Below are 8668 nucleotides of genomic sequence, written 5' to 3'. Positions count from 1 at the left end.
CCAGCACGTGGAGGAGGCCACCAGGATCCTCTTTAAGGCCCTTAGACCACGTGGCTACTCCAAACGCTTCCTTCGGACCATTAAAGGGGAAGTGATCGCCCTCTTCCAACCAGACCGGCCAGTCCTCCCTGTAAAAAAGTTAGCAGACAAAAAGTTAATTCCATTCATCACCACCTTCTCACGTCAACTAGGCCCCCTCAAGCAAGCTATCAAGCAACATTTTAACTCTGCCATACCCGAAACCGCCCCTCTCGCTTCCTTCACTATACTAATGTCCTACCGCCGTAACAAAAACTTACAGGACCTTCTAGTCCATACGGCATTAAACAAAAAAATACGTACCACCTTCGACCCTTACTTTTCAAACCTCAAGTACATCTCCAGCTCTCGTGCCGGTGTCCCCATCACGCAGTCCTTCACACTACTCTCCTGCAACGTCGTCTATGCCATACAGTGCAGACGTTGCAGGAGCATCTATGTGGGAGAAACGGGGGCAACCATAAAACAGAGACTATATCAACACATTTATCATATACAAAAAGGAACAGACAATAAAAGACTATATAGCCATTTCATTACTCATCACATCACTAACTTCTTACTGTCAGGGCTCGAGACCAACGCCAGTTGGTCTCTGGGCCAGAGGAGAGCTGCGGAACGGAGGTGGATTTATAGGCTGTCCACCACAGCCCCCCATGGCCTCAACGAGGACCCATCTATTCGTCCGGGTCCTCACCAAAGCCTTCCTACAACATATCCTGTTTTAAATCCTTAACATAACCTCTTCCCTCCCCCTCTCCTAACCTTAACCACTCAGCCTATATTTTATTCCTTTCATTTATTTTATTCCTTTTATGTATTTTATTTCATTGATTTTATGATTTTATGGTGATAAAAGTTTATAACGTATTTTAATTGCTTGTGCCCGTGCCCTCCTCTCCTCTAGCCCCATGCAGTTTTGCATGGCGCTTGAGGGAGCGCCCTAACCCAAACCTAACCCTAACCCCTAACCCTAACCCTAACCCTAACCCTAACCCTAACCCTAACCCTAACCCTAACCCTACCACTGGCACTATTCAGAATTCCCATGATCCAATAAAAAAAAAAAAACGCTTCACTTTTAAACTTTAAAATCGAAATTGCAGTACCCAAAAAAAACGCCAGGGGCGCCACATTTTTTAAGCAAGTCCGCTGGGTCTAGACCTATCCGTGGGTGGTAAAATAATTCCCATGATCCAATCGGTTCTTGAACTAGCTCAAAAATGCCGTTTTTCAAAAGTGGTAGATGGCTCTTAACCTAACCCTAACCCTAACCCTAACCCTAACCCTAACCCTAACCCTAACCCTAAAAAAAAAAAAAAAAAAAAAAAAGATTGGTTTAAGTTATTTTCTCGGCCTAGGAAGGGGCTAGAAACATAATTCCTGCAGATTCAGGATCAGAATCTGGGTTAGAAAAAAAAAGGGTTAGAAAAAAAAAAAAAAAAAAAAAAACCATAACCCAAACAATTTGACCCAGTGAATGGGTCATGACATGACTTGAGCCAACACAGACTACCCGATCGACTACCAGACAACTTCACCAAACCAAGTAAGTGCAATAACAACTTCACCAAACCAAGTAAGTGCAATAACCGCCTCTCCATGCATTGTCAATGGGGGAAATCTGTTTTGGGGGAAATGCAGCCATGGGCGGCGCCATCTTGAAAAAAAAAAAAAAAAAAATAAAAAATTGAATGAATTTTCAAAATTCGAATTAGAAAAACAACAACAAACAAAATTTGAATTGAATTTTCAAATTTAAAAAAAAATAAATAAAAAAAAAAAAAAAAATTCTAATTAAAAAAAAAAAAAAAAAAAAAAAAAATTGAATGAATTTTCACATTAAAAAAAAAAAAAAAAAAAAGACTCGAAATGGCCTAAAACGTGCTCCTAGACACTTTCTGTGGGAACTTATTTTTTTACTAACAAATTTTGTTGACTCCACACTTAGAAAAAAAAAAAAAAAAAATGAAAATGGGATTTTCTATACCAAAACAAGCCACCAGGTGGCCAAAATTTTGCACAAAGGTCGGCCTCATAAAATCCTACCACGCAACCCCAACCATGATCCCATGCACCTCCCCCTTCTCCCGTGAGGTCGATTTTAAAAGTCGTCCAATGTTAAAACTTGGGGCTCCAAATTGCTCCAAATTTATAGGGTATAAAGAGGGGCCCAAGGGCTACCACTGGCACTATCCCAAATTCCCATGCACCGCTCAAAAAAAAAAACGCTTCACTTTTAAACTTTAAAATCGAAATTGCAGTACCCAAAAAAACCGCCAGGGGCGCCACATTTTTTGAGCAAGTCCGCTGGGCCTAGACCTATCCCAGGGTGGTCGCCGAATTCCCATGCACCTCTGCGTTCTCGAACTAGCTCAAAAATGCCGTTTTTCAAAAGTGGTAGATGGCTCTTAACCTAACCCTAACCCTAACCCTAACCCTAACCCTAACCCTAACCCTAACCCTAACCCTAACCCTAATTGACCAAATGAAAGAAAAGCACCTCATCAACGCTAAACAGGCTCATTACCTATACGGCCCGGATCTCCCTCGAGCGAGGTTATTTTACCTTCTCCCCAAAATACATAAACCCCCAGAAACTTGGACCCTTCCATTCGTAATTCCCCCAGGACGCCCTATAGTCAGCGACTGTGGCTCCGAATCTTATCACCTGGCAGAGTTCATAGACCATTACATCAACCCCCTATCCCACACCCACCCGAGCTACCTGAAGGACACTTACACATTTGTAAACAAATTAAAGAACCTTACCGTCCCTGTTAACACGTTTATCTTTTCCATTGACGTCGACTCCCTGTACACAAACATCGACACTGTTCTGGGCCTCGAGGCTGTGAAGAAAGCATTGGCTCTGTCACCAGATTCATCTCGTCCCGACACATTTATTTTAAAGTTTTTAGAAATTACCCTTACCCGCAATGACTTTTTATTTGATAAAGCCTTCTTCCTTCAAATATGCGGTTGCGCTATGGGAAGAAAATATTCACCGGCTTACGCAGACATCTACCTCGCAGACTGGGAGGAATCTGCTTTCCTTAAATGCCCGTCACGCCCCCTAGTCTATTACCGTTATCTAGACGACATCTTTGGCCTCTGGGACAAATCAGAAGCCGATTTTAACCATTTTATTCAGATCCTTAACTCACACCACCCCCGTATTAAACTCAAACACACCCTTCATCTCCAACAGGTCCCCTTCCTTGACACAGTAGTTTTCTTTACAGACACGAAGGATGGACACAAATCATTATCAACTAAGGTTTATTTTAAAGACACAGACAGACATTCACTATTATTTAATTCCAGTTATCACCCCCGGCACACCTTCAGCTCCATTATCAAATCCCAACTAATCCGTTTCCACCGCATCTGTTCTCTACCCCAGCACGTGGAGGAGGCCACCAGGATCCTCTTTAAGGCCCTTAGACCACGTGGCTACTCCAAACGCTTCCTTCGGACCATTAAAGGGGAAGTGATCGCCCTCTTCCAACCAGACCGGCCAGTCCTCCCTGTAAAAAAGTTAGCAGACAAAAAGTTAATTCCATTCATCACCACCTTCTCACGTCAACTAGGCCCCCTCAAGCAAGCTATCAAGCAACATTTTAACTCTGCCATACCCGAAACCGCCCCTCTCGCTTCCTTCACTATACTAATGTCCTACCGCCGTAACAAAAACTTACAGGACCTTCTAGTCCATACGGCATTAAACAAAAAAAATACGTACCACCTTCGACCCTTACTTTTCAAACCTCAAGTACATCTCCAGCTCTCGTGCCGGTGTCCCCATCACGCAGTCCTTCACACTACTCTCCTGCAACGTCGTCTATGCCATACAGTGCAGACGTTGCAGGAGCATCTATGTGGGAGAAACGGGGGCAACCATAAAACAGAGACTATATCAACACATTTATCATATACAAAAAGGAACAGACAATAAAAGACTATATAGCCATTTCATTACTCATCACATCACTAACTTCTTACTGTCAGGGCTCGAGACCAACGCCAGTTGGTCTCTGGGCCAGAGGAGAGCTGCGGAACGGAGGTGGATTTATAGGCTGTCCACCACAGCCCCCCATGGCCTCAACGAGGACCCATCTATTCGTCCGGGTCCTCACCAAAGCCTTCCTACAACATATCCTGTTTTAAATCCTTAACATAACCTCTTCCCTCCCCCTCTCCTAACCTTAACCACTCAGCCTATATTTTATTCCTTTCATTTATTTTATTCCTTTTATGTATTTTATTTCATTGATTTTATGATTTTATGGTGATAAAAGTTTATAACGTATTTTAATTGCTTGTGCCCGTGCCCTCCTCTCCTCTAGCCCCATGCAGTTTTGCATGGCGCTTGAGGGAGCGCCCTAACCCAAACCTAACCCTAACCCTAACCCTAACCCTAACCCTAACCCTAACCCTAACCCTAACCCTAACCCTAACCCTACCACTGGCACTATTCAGAATTCCCATGATCCAATAAAAAAAAAAAACGCTTCACTTTTAAACTTTAAAATCGAAATTGCAGTACCCAAAAAAACGCCAGGGGCGCCACATTTTTTAAGCAAGTCCGCTGGGTCTAGACCTATCCGTGGGTGGTAAAATAATTCCCATGATCCAATCGGTTCTTGAACTAGCTCAAAAATGCCGTTTTTCAAAAGTGGTAGATGGCTCTTAACCTAACCCTAACCCTAACCCTAACCCTAACCCTAACCCTAACCCTAACCCTAAAAAAAAAAAAAAAAAAAAAAAAGATTGGTTTTAAGTTATTTTCTCGGCCTAGGAAGGGGCTAGAAACATAATTCCTGCAGATTCAGGATCAGAATCTGGGTTAGAAAAAAAAAAGGGTTAGAAAAAAAAAAAAAAAAAAAAAAACCATAACCCAAACAATTTGACCCAGTGAATGGGTCATGACATGACTTGAGCCAACACAGACTACCCGATCGACTACCAGACAACTTCACCAAACCAAGTAAGTGCAATAACAACTTCACCAAACCAAGTAAGTGCAATAACCGCCTCTCCATGCATTGTCAATGGGGGAAATCTGTTTTGGGGGAAATGCAGCCATGGGCGGCGCCATCTTGAAAAAAAAAAGAAATAAAAATAAAAAAATTGAATGAATTTTCAAAATTCGAATTAGAAAAACAACAACAAACAAAATTTGAATTGAATTTTCAAATTTAAAAAAAAAATAAATAAAAAAAAAAAAAAAAAATTCTAATTAAAAAAAAAAAAAAAAAAAAAAAAATTGAATGAATTTTCACATTAAAAAAAAAAAAAAAAAAAAGACTCGAAATGGCCTAAAACGTGCTCCTAGACACTTTCTGTGGGAACTTATTTTTTTACTAACAAATTTTGTTGACTCCACACTTAGAAAAAAAAAAAAAAAAAAAATGAAAATGGGATTTTCTATACCAAAACAAGCCACCAGGTGGCCAAAATTTTGCACAAAGGTCGGCCTCATAAAATCCTACCACGCAACCCCAACCATGATCCCATGCACCTCCCCCTTCTCCCGTGAGGTCGATTTTAAAAGTCGTCCAATGTTAAAACTTGGGGCTCCAAATTGCTCCAAATTTATAGGGTATAAAGAGGGGCCCAAGGGCTACCACTGGCACTATCCCAAATTCCCATGCACCGCTCAAAAAAAAAAAACGCTTCACTTTTAAACTTTAAAATCGAAATTGCAGTACCCAAAAAAACCGCCAGGGGCGCCACATTTTTTGAGCAAGTCCGCTGGGCCTAGACCTATCCCAGGGTGGTCGCCGAATTCCCATGCACCTCTGCGTTCTCGAACTAGCTCAAAAATGCCGTTTTTCAAAAGTGGTAGATGGCTCTTAACCTAACCCTAACCCTAACCCTAACCCTAACCCTAACCCTAACCCTAACCCTAACCCTAACCCTAACCCTAATTGACCAAATGAAAGAAAAGCACCTCATCAACGCTAAACAGGCTCATTACCTATACGGCCCGGATCTCCCTCGAGCGAGGTTATTTTACCTTCTCCCCAAAATACATAAACCCCCAGAAACTTGGACCCTTCCATTCGTAATTCCCCCAGGACGCCCTATAGTCAGCGACTGTGGCTCCGAATCTTATCACCTGGCAGAGTTCATAGACCATTACATCAACCCCCTATCCCACACCCACCCGAGCTACCTGAAGGACACTTACACATTTGTAAACAAATTAAAGAACCTTACCGTCCCTGTTAACACGTTTATCTTTTCCATTGACGTCGACTCCCTGTACACAAACATCGACACTGTTCTGGGCCTCGAGGCTGTGAAGAAAGCATTGGCTCTGTCACCAGATTCATCTCGTCCCGACACATTTATTTTAAAGTTTTTAGAAATTACCCTTACCCGCAATGACTTTTTATTTGATAAAGCCTTCTTCCTTCAAATATGCGGTTGCGCTATGGGAAGAAAATATTCACCGGCTTACGCAGACATCTACCTCGCAGACTGGGAGGAATCTGCTTTCCTTAAATGCCCGTCACGCCCCCTAGTCTATTACCGTTATCTAGACGACATCTTTGGCCTCTGGGACAAATCAGAAGCCGATTTTAACCATTTTATTCAGATCCTTAACTCACACCACCCCCGTATTAAACTCAAACACACCCTTCATCTCCAACAGGTCCCCTTCCTTGACACAGTAGTTTTCTTTACAGACACGAAGGATGGACACAAATCATTATCAACTAAGGTTTATTTTAAAGACACAGACAGACATTCACTATTATTTAATTCCAGTTATCACCCCCGGCACACCTTCAGCTCCATTATCAAATCCCAACTAATCCGTTTCCACCGCATCTGTTTCTCTACCCCAGCACGTGGAGGAGGCCACCAGGATCCTCTTTAAGGCCCTTAGACCACGTGGCTACTCCAAACGCTTCCTTCGGACCATTAAAGGGGAAGTGATCGCCCTCTTCCAACCAGACCGGCCAGTCCTCCCTGTAAAAAAGTTAGCAGACAAAAAGTTAATTCCATTCATCACCACCTTCTCACGTCAACTAGGCCCCCTCAAGCAAGCTATCAAGCAACATTTTAACTCTGCCATACCCGAAACCGCCCCTCTCGCTTCCTTCACTATACTAATGTCCTACCGCCGTAACAAAAACTTACAGGACCTTCTAGTCCATACGGCATTAAACAAAAAAATACGTACCACCTTCGACCCTTACTTTTCAAACCTCAAGTACATCTCCAGCTCTCGTGCCGGTGTCCCCATCACGCAGTCCTTCACACTACTCTCCTGCAACGTCGTCTATGCCATACAGTGCAGACGTTGCAGGAGCATCTATGTGGGAGAAACGGGGGCAACCATAAAACAGAGACTATATCAACACATTTATCATATACAAAAAGGAACAGACAATAAAAGACTATATAGCCATTTCATTACTCATCACATCACTAACTTCTTACTGTCAGGGCTCGAGACCAACGCCAGTTGGTCTCTGGGCCAGAGGAGAGCTGCGGAACGGAGGTGGATTTATAGGCTGTCCACCACAGCCCCCATGGCCTCAACGAGGACCCATCTATTCGTCCGGGTCCTCACCAAAGCCTTCCTACAACATATCCTGTTTTAAATCCTTAACATAACCTCTTCCCTCCCCCTCTCCTAACCTTAACCACTCAGCCTATATTTTATTCCTTTCATTTATTTTATTCCTTTTATGTATTTTATTTCATTGATTTTATGATTTTATGGTGATAAAAGTTTATAACGTATTTTAATTGCTTGTGCCCGTGCCCTCCTCTCCTCTAGCCCCATGCAGTTTTGCATGGCGCTTGAGGGAGCGCCCTAACCCCAAACCTAACCCTAACCCTAACCCTAACCCTAACCCTAACCCTAACCCTAACCCTAACCCTAACCCTAACCCTACCACTGGCACTATTCAGAATTCCCATGATCCAATAAAAAAAAAAACGCTTCACTTTTAAACTTTAAAATCGAAATTGCAGTACCCAAAAAAAACGCCAGGGGCGCCACATTTTTTAAGCAAGTCCGCTGGGTCTAGACCTATCCGTGGGTGGTAAATAATTCCCATGATCCAATCGGTTCTTGAACTAGCTCAAAAATGCCGTTTTTCAAAAGTGGTAGATGGCTCTTAACCTAACCCTAACCCTAACCCTAACCCTAACCCTAACCCTAACCCTAACCCTAACCCTAAAAAAAAAAAAAAAAAAAAAAGATTGGTTTTAAGTTATTTTCTCGGCCTAGGAAGGGGCTAGAAACATAATTCCTGCAGATTCAGGATCAGAATCTGGGTTAGAAAAAAAAAGGGTTAGAAAAAAAAAAAAAAAAAAAAAAAAACCATAACCCAAACAATTTGACCCAGTGAATGGGTCATGACATGACTTGAGCCAACACAGACTACCCGATCGACTACCAGACAACTTCACCAAACCAAGTAAGTGCAATAACAACTTCACCAAACCAAGTAAGTGCAATAACCGCCTCTCCATGCATTGTCAATGGGGGAAATCTGTTTTGGGGGAAATGCAGCCATGGGCGGCGCCATCTTGAAAAAAAAAAGAAATAAAAATAAAAAAATTGAATGAATTTTCAAAATTAGAATTAGAAAAACAACAA

At 42.4% G+C, this 8668-nt stretch overlaps 2 long non-coding RNA genes across 5 annotated transcripts; both read right to left on the bottom strand.

The window, feature by feature from the left end:
- Positions 1–2548: 2548 nt before the first annotated feature.
- LOC130378060 (uncharacterized) lies at positions 2549–4496 on the bottom strand. Of its 3 annotated transcripts, none has more exons than XR_008894463.1 (3): positions 3801–4496; positions 2974–3569; positions 2549–2891 (listed from the first exon to the last, which is right to left on the bottom strand). It is a non-coding gene; the product is annotated as an uncharacterized LOC130378060 (long non-coding RNA). The 3 variants fall into 3 exon arrangements; XR_008894464.1 differs by lacking the exon at positions 2549–2891 and having other exon boundaries at positions 3285–3569; positions 3801–3916; positions 4038–4496; XR_008894462.1 differs by lacking the exon at positions 2549–2891 and having other exon boundaries at positions 3285–3569; positions 3801–3916; positions 4045–4496.
- A 2402-nt stretch (positions 4497–6898) lies between these two features.
- LOC130378062 (uncharacterized) lies at positions 6899–7588 on the bottom strand. Of its 2 annotated transcripts, none has more exons than XR_008894465.1 (3): positions 7498–7588; positions 7254–7369; positions 6899–7023 (listed from the first exon to the last, which is right to left on the bottom strand). It is a non-coding gene; the product is annotated as an uncharacterized LOC130378062 (long non-coding RNA). The 2 variants fall into 2 exon arrangements; XR_008894466.1 differs by having other exon boundaries at positions 7491–7581.
- Between the last annotated feature and the right edge of the window lie 1080 nt (positions 7589–8668).

Source organism: Gadus chalcogrammus, unplaced genomic scaffold (genome assembly GCF_026213295.1).
Source record: "Gadus chalcogrammus isolate NIFS_2021 unplaced genomic scaffold, NIFS_Gcha_1.0 GACHA065, whole genome shotgun sequence".
Lineage (NCBI taxonomy): Eukaryota > Metazoa > Chordata > Actinopteri > Gadiformes > Gadidae > Gadus > Gadus chalcogrammus.
The sequence above is the reverse complement of the archived record's forward strand: the minus strand, read 5'-3'. Positions and strand labels throughout refer to the sequence as shown.